This window comes from Monodelphis domestica, chromosome 5 (assembly GCF_027887165.1).
Source record: "Monodelphis domestica isolate mMonDom1 chromosome 5, mMonDom1.pri, whole genome shotgun sequence".
NCBI classification, from domain to species: Eukaryota; Metazoa; Chordata; class Mammalia; order Didelphimorphia; family Didelphidae; genus Monodelphis; species Monodelphis domestica.
The window spans coordinates 271,875,202-271,886,587 of record NC_077231.1 but is presented as its reverse complement, the minus strand read 5'-3'; the positions used below and the strand labels follow the sequence as shown (position 1 = coordinate 271,886,587).

Here is an 11,386-nt window from a genome sequence, read left to right as displayed (position 1 = left end):
AAAACTCTAAACAAAACAAAATCAATCCCTGATCATAATTTTTTTAAGTCATTGGGTTCAAACAATTAAACAGTATTTACTAGGTTCCCAGGATCAATATATGTCAGTTATGACATGATGATGATTAAGGAGAAAGTTGAGAAATAAAGCATTAAAATGAGACATAAAACAAGTATAGCAAATGGTTCCTGTTCTGAAAGAAACTTATAACATACTACAATTCAGCAAACATTTCTTAAGCTGATGATAAAAAAACAAAACAAACAAAATTCTCACAAATTACTCATTGTTTTCACTGAATTTTTATATTCTGCTGAGGAGGACTATAACATACACACAGATAAGTAAATAGTATTCTTAGTAAGTAGAGAGCATTGAAAAACAGAAGGATCACACAAGGGTTCCCATATGAGTTGGCCCTTTAGCTTAAAATTGAAAGAAGCTAAGGTGGCAGTGGGGAGCAGAAGGGAGAAGAGGAATGACACAAAGAATGTCCTGTGTGAATGCATGGAGACTGGAAATGCAATTTCCTTTGAAAAATGGTTATTAGATCAATTTGAATAGAATATAAAGCAAATAAAGTTTGAGTGACATGAAATAAGCCTACATTAATGTAGGTTAAACTAGATTCTGAAAATGCCAGTCTGAGTCCAGAAACAAGATGAGAAATATAGACACATCTGCTTTGAGAAAGGAATCAATTTCTACTGCAGTTACCCAGTGGGTACACATGACAACATCAAAAGAGTGTGGGGGAGGCATCAAGGTGGCTCAGTAAATTGAAAACCAGACCCAGAAATGGGAGATTCTGGGTTCAAATCTAATCTCAGACACTTCCTAGCTATGTGACCCTGGGCAAGTCATTTTACCCCCACTGCCTAGCCTTTAATGTTCTTCTGTTTTACAGTTTCCAAAACAAAAAAAAGATGTGTAGAGAAAGGGGAGAAGAGGCCTTAAGATGGTACCTTTTGGGAAACCTCTATAAACCAAAGAATGTATGATATTCATCAAAGAAAACTGAAAAGTAATATTAAAAGAAGTAGGAAGAAAGAACCAGGAAAAAGTAAAGTCATGAAGCAAGGGAAGAGAGAATAATAAGCAAAGGTGTATAAAGTTAAACAGAGATAAAGAACAACGAGGACTAGAAAAAGGCTATAGAATTTAGCAGTTATGCAATGCCCAATAACCTTGGAAACTGCAGTTTCAATTAAGTGGTAAGAGGCAAAGGAAAAGAATAAAAATGTATATAGTGCCTCCTATGTGAGGGTTTGATGCCAGTTTGCAAGGGATTAAGCATGTAGGGAGTGAGGAAATGGGGGAGTGTACAGCACTTTTCCTAGGAGTTTGGCTACGAAAGACTTTAGGATAGTCTTTAGGGATAGGAGAGTATATTGAGGGCATGATACATTCAATTGAGTTAAAGATGAGAGGGCTTAGTTTGACAGGCAGGACTTAACAGAGAAAAAATTAAGAGAATAAAAGACAATATGAATCAATGGAAAGGTCACTGAATCTGGAATCAAATGGCCCAGGCTGCAATATCAGTACAATACATGGATACTTTCTATCCATGTAATTGAAGTTCACTGAGGTTTTATCTTGAAAATGAGAAAATTATACTAGATCAAGAGTTCTATACTTTTTTGTGTGTCAGGGATCCCTTTGGCAATCTGCAGAGGCCTAGGGACCTCTACTCAGAATAATGCTTTTAAATTTCATAAAATAAAATGCTTAGAATTACAAAGGACATCAACTATATTTAATGTTATAAAATATTTTTAAAATTCACAGGTCTCAGGAAAATAATCCACAAACTAAATGATATAATGACATTTTTTGTACTTAATGTGTTGTAAGAATCTTGAGAAGAAAAAAGTGTTAACTGGAGGGATTATTTCTTGGAGGTGAGACTAACTGAACTGGGAACTCTAAGATGAGTAGGATTTAATAGTAGAACAGAGACTGGCATTCCAGTTGGAGGGAAATAGCACTAGCAAAATTTAGAAGGAATGAGTACAATATATGCAAGGGACAGTGAGATTAATTTTAATAACAAAACAGAATCATTGGGGAGGGATGTTAAAAACTAATTAGTAAAATCTATATCTTCTTACACATCTGAAAGCTGAGACAGAGAGAAACTAAATGAACTAGCCTAAGGGCACAGGTTAGTGGAAAATAAGTATGGATAGGGTTATAACCATTCCATTTGGTTGTACCTGCTCTCACTAAGACCACTTATACCTTTTCCTCATCCTTTTCTTTTACCACTCCCTATTTTATTCAAGGTAAGAAACTATGCACCGGCATATAAGAATCCTCAATTTCCAGGGGGAAACAAAAATAAAATTGAAGAGTCAAAAAAAAAACATAAAAAACCTAGCTATATTTTACAACCAATTACAACCAATGTCTGGTTTTGATGATAAGTAAAAAGTAGACTCCCTAAAATTATGATGGCACTGTTGAAGCCAGGATCATACATTAAAGTGGTAACAAAACCAACAATTCTATTTCTAACATGTCTGCCAGTAGATTTTTCTCAACTCTTCTTGAAAGTGAGTCTGATTGGACTAGAAGAAGAACTCCTCCCTCCTTAAAATACATATGCAGAACTACAGATGATTTATATACTTCCCATTCATGGTATGTGAACCTGGAGAACATCTCTGAAATAGAAGCAGAGGTAGGTCATGAATTTATACTATATTTATCTTATTTTTTAAAAATTGAACTTATATAAAATCGAACTGCTTCTATCTTAAATCCTCTTTGTTTAAATCCTCTTTGTTTCTTTGTAATGTTGATTTTTTCTTAGTATTTTTTTAAGTGGCTAGGATTTCTTATATTGTTCTTGAACCTTTAAAAATGCTTACTGGCTATTTATTCAATAATGAAATCTCCTCTATTTACTACAATGACCTTGTTAGTGAACCAGTTAAAAATCTGAAGATAAGAAATGATCTCCTCACTTTGTTCTAAGTCATATTAACTTACTTCCAGTTATTTTGTGGACATACTCTGGGAAACAGGATCCCTAAATGCTAATGTTGAATCTTTAATGGCTTAGAGTGAGACAGATTTTAAACAGAATTTCTAATATACATTAGACTCATTTTATTTCTGTTGAGGCTATTCTAATTTCTTTTAGGTCCTCAAAGGGATAAAGGAAGGTAACAAATATTTATTAAATAGTCTTTACAATGGGCCAGGAACTGTAATAAATTTGCAAATATCATTGGATTTGATTTTCACACCAATCCTAGAAAGTACATGATATTATTATTCCCATTTTACAGCTGGAGAAGCTAATGCAGAGAAGTTAAGGGAATTAACCAAGTCATACAACCAGAAAGTATCTAAAGTCTTTATGATTCAAGCCCCCGTACCACCTAGCTGCTTGCCTTCTCAAAACTGCTTCATTATGGTATGGGTAGCAATTATCCCTAAATCAAGAAAATATGTACCTAAATGTCATTCCTTGATAGAGGAATAACATATATGATAGGACAATCCAATGAATAAAAACTTTAGGGAGAATTCTTCATTATGGCTAGCTTCCAACAAGCCTCATAGATGGAAAAAGCCTTTTCCAGCTATCCCTTAATAAAAAGAAATGTGTATGTCTGCAACAGTGTCTTGTTCAGCAACAATGATGTTCCAGAGTGAGCTCAGCTCCAAGATTTTAGCTGTTATTCTGTGCTTCACATGTATACACTTCCCTCTTCATACTAATCTCTATAAGAAAAGAGATAATCTTTATCTTTCATATAAAAATATCTTCATCCACCTCCAAGTTCAGGGTCTAGTGTTGAATTAGATGATAGAATATCAGTCAGGTTCTAACCAAGCCCATCTAATGGCTGGATAATGCTCCACTGGCCTCACTGTTCATCTAACCAGACCTGATTTGAGACTGGTAAACTAAGTTACTAATATCAGACTTTCTACAAATCGGCTGTTCAAAGATAAATCAACAAGTTCTAGTTAAGAATTATCCCACCACACATATATCAATAGCAGAAATGAGTACAAAGTACTCATTTAGAGGTCACTAGGTTCCCAAGTTAGCAATCTTAGGTTTATCTATGACTCTCTTCTACACATCCTATCAACTAACATCTCTGTAATCTCTTAAATCCATCATCACCACCTTCTCACTGCCACCACCTCTATATAAGCCTTCAATACCATCTCGCTGGACCATAGCAATAGCTTAACTAGTCTTCTCTCCTCTACTCTCCCTCTCTTTTAATCCAGCTTGTATATCACTGCCAGAATTATCTTTCCACACTCAGATCTGATCATGACACTTTACCCAAGAAACTTCAATTTCTGAAAACACAACTGCTTCCCAAATAAAATTCTGACTCCTTCACCTGGGTTCAAGGTTTGCCATTAACCTAATACCGCCATTCCTTTAGCCTATATTATCTCCTCCATGCACTCTACATTGTAGCCAACCTGGACCACTGTCCCACAAATATTTTCTTAACATCCACACTATTATGGTTTTGTTCTCTTTGCTACATTGTCTTCAACACACTCCCTTCCCTCTCTTTATCTATAAACTCCTTCCTATGCATCTTTTAAGCTCCTACTTCTTCCCTAGTAGTAGGAAGCAGAAGGAAAGTGTAGCATTAGTAATGGTAGCAGTAGCAGTAGCAGCAATAGCAGGACCATCAACAAAAATAGTAGTAGTAACGGTAATATCAATAACAACTTGTATTTTTAGAGTGCTTTAAAGTTTATAAGGTTTTCTGTCAACCTTGTAAATTAGGTATTGGCCTTCCTTACTCTCCCTGGTTAACAACTATCTCCCATAGATGGTAATATAGCATTTTGTTTTGTAATTAATGAGTTTTTCTATAGTAATATGTATAATAACTTCCTTGGTGTCTTATCTCCCTAATAATCTATAAACTCCTTGAAAGCAGATATGGTATCTAATTTCTACTTTGTTTTCTTTCCCATAATGCCCTATAGTCAATGCTGTAGTGTACAGTATTATATAGTAGATGAAAGAGAACAATCAAAGATGATTACAAGAGTTCTAACTTGGAAAGGTAGAAGAATCATCACATCTCAAGAGAGATAAGATCATTTTGGTGGGGGCAAAGACATAATTTTGGATACACTGAGTCTGGATTCATGGCAGAAAAATCAAATCAGTTCTCTTATTGGCAGTTGGAAATAAAGGATTAGAGTGAGGGTCTAAATTGCCTATCCTTATGATGCTTACTATGATGCTTACTGATGGAAAGGATATGACACATACACAAATAATTATAATATAACAGTATACATAAGAGGTTCAAAGTGATGTAGGAAGCTCAAGGGGAGAGGTCATTTTTATTTGAGTTTAGAGAAAGCTTCATGAAGAAAATGGCATTCAAGTTGGTTAAAATTAATTCTATAAGAATTTATTAAGCATCTACTAGGTGCCAGGCATTGTGCTCCATGCTGGGAAGAAAAAGATAAAAACAAAACCATTTTTGTCCTCAAAGAACTTAAATTTTGTTAGGGAGAGGAAGCTAGGAACAACACATCCAAAATCATTACAAAATATTATCTTTGGCCTGGATTTCTGATTTCAACAGTATAATGGGAGCTCCCCAAGTAAAGAACCAATTTAATCTCAATGTGCCACAGGCAATCTTTAATACAAAAAATGTATACAAAAGAAACCTATAATAATTGTGTGGGGGTGGGAGGGGGTTGAGGAATTTAGTTGTTAATTCAACCTTATAGGAGTTGATCCTTGAGCTGAAACTCAAAGGAAACTATCTGTTCTAAGACTTATGAGGTGAGAAAGGAAAATATTATAGGCATGGGGCATGGCCTATGCAAAAGCATGGAGAGAGGAAAATATCTGGTGTGAGAAATAGTACAGTTTGGCTGGAACCCAGAATCCAAGAGGAGGAGAAATGTGTAATCACACTAGAAAGATAAATTGGAGTCATATTGTGAAGGACTCTAAATGCCAAGCACAAGAGTCATTATTTTATCATTGAGGCAATGAGTCACTGCAGCTTTCTGAACAAGAGATCAGCATGGTCAGAACTATGTTTTTCAAATATCATTTTGGATGCTGTGTGATGATGGGTGGATGGGAGAAGCAAGAGACTAGATGAAGGGAGACCAGTTAGGAGGCTATTGCAAAAATCCATGCAAAAAAGATGATGAGGGTGTGAATTAGGGTGGTTGTTATAATTGGAGGGAAGGGAATAGATTTGAGAGCTAATTGGAAAAGCAGTGGTAAGACTAGGAACTGGATAGAGGGGGAGAAATGAATAAGAGTGAAGAGTTAAAGATAATTCCTGGGCTGGGAACTTGGGACTAGAAGAATGGTGGTGCCATCCACAGAAATCAGACAGTTATAAGGAGGTAGTATTTTAGAGGAAAGGTTAATGAGAAGAAAATTTTAAATGAAATAAGTTGAGCTCTATATAGCTTCAATGGGCAGAATAGGAACAATGAAGAGAAAATTATAAAGAATTCACGTGTGTGTATATATGTATATATTTTTTAACACAGAGCTGTATAAAGCTCTTAACAGGAAAAAAAAACTAATTTCACTGTACCTAGCAAAGTCCTACACAAATGGTAGTTTTAAAATAAATATCGATATTTCTTTCATATGAGTTTAAAAATCTACAAAGAAGCAAACCAAAAAAATGCAAAAAGATAAAATCTGAATTTTAGGTATCTAGGCCAAAGGACTTCAGAATAAGGAAGTTGTCATAGTGGGATTGGATTAATTAGGGTAGACTTCACAAAAGTAGTGAATTAGAAGAGATTATAATAGACTAATTCTGCATGGTAGAAATTGGAAAAAGCTTTAGTATAGAAAATCATATATGTCCCTGAAAGCATTCTATTTTCAAGAAAGGAAAGTGGAATCTAAGCTAAGTTTGGTAAAAAGGAATATCATCTGTCCATCTATGTTTCTTGATTTTTACTCTAGAAATGTATTCATCATACCTACAAGATATACAAATAGAAGGGCTGTATAATCACAATGCTGTCTGTTGCAGTAATTCAGGTGTCAGGGGCTTGAATCAGAGTGGAAACTGTGGAAATAAAAAGAAAGAAGCAAAATCAATACTGATAAGAAAAACAATGTGACTGACCTCCAAACCCCTTAATAAAAGATATAACTGGCAAAATTATTTGAAAAATTATCAGAAAATATATGTAAAGAAATTTCCAGTAGTGGAGAAACAAACAAAATAGCATATTACCCTCCAGATTAAATTTAGAAAAGGTGAATAGTTTCTTTCACAGAGGATTTCTTATGTGTCTCCTTCTCTTCCTCAGATCCCAAAGGAGAAAAAGGATATATGGCAGATTTTTGTTCCCCAAAAAAGGCTTCTAGATTTCAGGAAATCATTCTCTCTAAACCATAAAGTAGACAAGTTTTAAAAATAAAAAAATAAAATAAAAATAAACCTGGGTAACTGAAAAGGCTGCAGTCTTTTTCAGAAAAGGCTTTGAAGGGAAAAATAAAAGAACTGAAGATAACCTATATATTCCCTCCCCAAAACCTCTCCCCCCCCCCAAAGATATATCATTCCAGAGCAATTAGCTGCCAAGTTTTATCTTGGGTAAATATCAATCTGATGGGAGAGTTGGTTCTTCTCCCTAAAGTTCTATTCATGGGCTTTGGTCCAAGTACCTAGCAGCAAAAGGACAGGGATTTGTTATTTTGCAATTCCCCAAGGAGAAGCAGTGTGAGACAGACTCGGGGAGGGAGCTAGAGACAGAATCTCACACTCAAACAGGGAAAGAGAAAGGGAAGCTGACAGGCACTGGAGAGATTGAAAGACAGGCAAGTAAGCAAAAGCACAGGTAGACAGTAGAGGGAAAGGCAGACACGGACTTAGGGGGAAAGACAATCGCAGACAAGCACTCACAGGGGAAGACAGAGATGGAGACACGTTCAGGGGAAAAGCAGGACAAGCACTTTAGGACCAAGAGTCTTGGGCAGACGAGGGCTCTAGGCAAGAGGAGACATAGACAAGCACTTGGGGGGAAAAGGCAGACCAGGCTTCAAGCACTCATAGGATGAGTCAGGCGGACAGAAAGACAGACAGGCACATAGGCACTCAATGGAAAGGGAAGAATGGGCAAGCTGACCAGTAGGTCCTGCAGAAGAAAGACAGTGGAGCGCTCCCCACGGACAAACGCTCAGGGCCCGAGTAGGGGACAAGAGCCTCCAACCCCAGCCCAGCCTCCCTCTAGTTCCCGTTCAGCCCCCCACTCCGTCTCACTAGGGGAAAGGTCAAGGGCTGGGAGTGGGGCGTTCCGCAGGACTCTCGAGTTTAGTTTTGGATTGGGGCCTCCCAGCCATCCTCCTCACCTCCTCGGCCCCTCGGCGTGCTCCGCTCGGAGCTCAAAGGCCTTCCCATTCCTCGCTGGCCAAACTAAGCCAAGGCGGAGGGGGCGGACGGAAAGCCGCAAGGATCCCGCCCCAGAGGCGGGAAGAGGGCCGGTGGGCGGGGCTATCTCCATGACTTCATTGCCGGCCAGGTTCCCTCCTTGCCCCTCCCTCTTAGGCCCAGGCCACATGCAGGGAGGGAGGGCGAAGGCCGGGAGGCCGATGAGACCCTAGTAAGTCCCGGGGCGCGGCAGGAGCTACTAGGGTAGGAAGTGGGCTTTTTCTCTGCTCCGAAGCTCCCCTCGGCCTGCTAGTGGGCCCCACAGAGTCCCAAAAAAGGGAGCAGCTCCAAGCACCCATCCAGAGCTCAGCTCAGCCCTGTCCCGTAAGACACCCCCCTCCCCCCCATCCCTTCACCTCACCGATCCTCCGTTTCCTCTCTGTGCCGTGGCGGTTTGGACTAGATGGAAGGATCGCGGACTTCGAAGGCAATCATCAAGCCCAGCCCTCCATGTACAAGAGCAGGAAAAGAGGAAGACTAGAGAGATCACTGCAAGAATTTAGTGCAGACACTGAAGAGACCAGGAGGCTGTAGTGAGTGATTGGGCAGTAGATCTGGTCTAGAAGAGCTACATTCAAATTCCCAGCCTATATATTTAACTGCGTGGCCGCGGGCAAATTACTTAACCTCTAATAGACCGAATTTCTTCAGTTATAAAAAGGAGCATTAGGACCAACTACGGATATCTCCATCATTCCCCAATCTATAATTCTTTTAAACAGGACACTTTTCTAAACCCTGGGGATGTGAAGACAATAATTGCCAAGTGGTCTGCCCTCAAAGTGTACATTTAAATAGTAATCCTGAGATCCTTTAAGGATAGAGAGAGCTGAGTTCTAATAAATAAGATGAGGAAAGACTTCCCTTAGAGGCAGAAAAGTTCTGAATTCTGAGATGAGTACACAGTGCATTGGGGGGGGGGGGGGGGGAGGGAGAGGGGGAAACAGCCTGTGCAAAGAGAACAGAGGTGGAGGACAGGATAGTTCAGTTTTTCAAATAACTAGTAAATTAGCTTGGCAATTAGCATGCGTGGAGGAGAGTTCTATGAAATCAGTCTGGAAGTAAGCTGGAACCAAAAGGTGTATAAAACTTGAATTGTCAATTCAATGCGAAGGTAAAAGGACCTGGGTTTAAATCCTGACACTACCTAGAGGAACTTAAACAAGTCATGTAACTTCTCCAGGGCTCAGTTTCCTCATCTGGAAAATGAGGGAGTTTAAATAAATAGCCCCTGATATTTTCCTGTCCATTTCTAAATCTATGCCCCTATGCTCCTACCCTAGGGAAACAGGGAACCACTAAACTTCTTGAGCAATGAAAACCTATGCATTAGGGAAGTAATTATTATTGCCATGGAGAATTAGATTGAGGGAGGGGGAAACAGGAAGCAAGGAAATGAATTAAAATACTATTACAATATTCTAATCAGGAGTCAATGAAGACCTGAACCAAGGTAGTATGACCTGTGTGAGTAGAAAAAAGGGAGATGATCTCTTAGACTTCTATTCCAAAACTCTCATTTTACAATTAAGGAATTTTGAGCGTATAGTCCACAGTCTCACAGTCAATGAGTAACAGGGCAAAGGGTCTCTTCTTAGGTCTCTTCAGGCTATCCTCATTTTTTGATCTATAATGCTGTTCAACAGCAACAATTGTACAAGTGGAAAGGGCCCTAAGCCAAAAGTCAGAAGACTCTGAGCTACTTTGCCTCTCTGTATTTGTTTTTCTACTTGTAAAATGAGGGAATTGGACTTGATACTTACTTGGGTCCCTTCCAACTCATCACTCTGTATTAAAAAACACCAATATAAGCACTGGCTATCCCCCAATTCCTACTGGACTCTACTTCACCACTGTTTTCTTCTTCCTTGTTGCATTTGCCAGACCAGGATATTATTCATTTGTATTTCCCTCAAGAGTCTAATTTACCCTGCTCTGGTTTCCCAGGGACAGAGTCTATGGGGTGAGGCTTCACAGAGTGAATCAAGTCCTCACATTGAAGCTGTAGATTCCCTAACATTTCCCAGTTTCTAGACTGAAGGATTCCTACAATGTCAAAACCTTGAAGGATATCTCATCCAATCATATTATTTTACAAGTGAGATATCCAGTCTCAGCCTTATTACACATTACTACCTTCAGCACACCGGGATCCTGCCAAACTAGCCCTCCTACTGTTCCTCTCAAATAACATATTCCATCTTCCATCTCAGGGCCTTTTCACTGACTGTGTCAGTGCCTGGAATTCATACCATCCTCAGCTGATTGGTGACTCCCTCCTTAGGACCACCATTTTAAGAAAGACCCCAGCCATGCTTCATTTTATTCATAACTGCACTCTCTCTAGACTCTTGCTGCTTCTCTTTGCCATCTGCCTCAGATCCCCTAGGAATACCCTATTCTCCCACTGTCTCACTTTTTAGCTTCTCTTTATGCACTGTCTTCCCCCATTAATATGTCAAGTGTTGAAGTAGTCAGTGTCTTGATTGCATTTGTGTCTTAATAATCTTTGTCTATCTCTGGTTTCCTTTGAGACTCAGCTCATGAACCATTATTATTACTATTATTTTTAGTCAAAGACCTTTTCTGGTCTGTCTCTCTTACCCCGGGTTTTGAATATATTTACATATGTGCATGTCTCTACTTAGAAGTTAGCTCCCTGAGGGAAGAGAGGAACCATTTCACTTTTGTTTTAGTATTCCCTGGGTCCAGCAGAGAAACTGGCCTAAAGAAGGAAGTGAACAAATGCTGGTTGATTTATTGAGAGTCCCTAGTCTGCCCCTAACTTGTTGTGTGGCCTTAGGCAAATCACTTAATTTTCTTTAATGCAATTTCCTTATCTGTAAAATAAGGATTAAAACTAAGTGACCATGCAGAAGCCTCTTCCAGATCTTAACAATCTAGGCATCAGACTACCTGATATATTTTACTTAAGGCAGCAAGAT

General features: G+C 38.7%; 1 protein-coding gene across 4 annotated transcripts in view; it reads left to right on the top strand.

Moving 5' to 3' along the window:
• The first annotated feature begins 4 nt into the window (after nt 1–4).
• Nucleotides 5–11,386, top strand: part of OLAH (oleoyl-ACP hydrolase) — an 88,307-nt gene continuing 76,925 nt past the window's right edge. The window contains exon 1 of one of the 4 annotated variants that reach the window (XM_056800161.1): nt 5–2,686. The gene's annotated coding sequence lies outside the window, so the exon portion shown is untranslated. Of the gene's footprint in view, nt 2,687–8,465; nt 8,614–8,856; nt 8,975–9,396; nt 9,556–11,386 lie in introns of those variants that run through there. The other 3 variants (XM_007504935.3, XM_007504933.3, XM_007504934.3) reach the window with 3 other exon arrangements.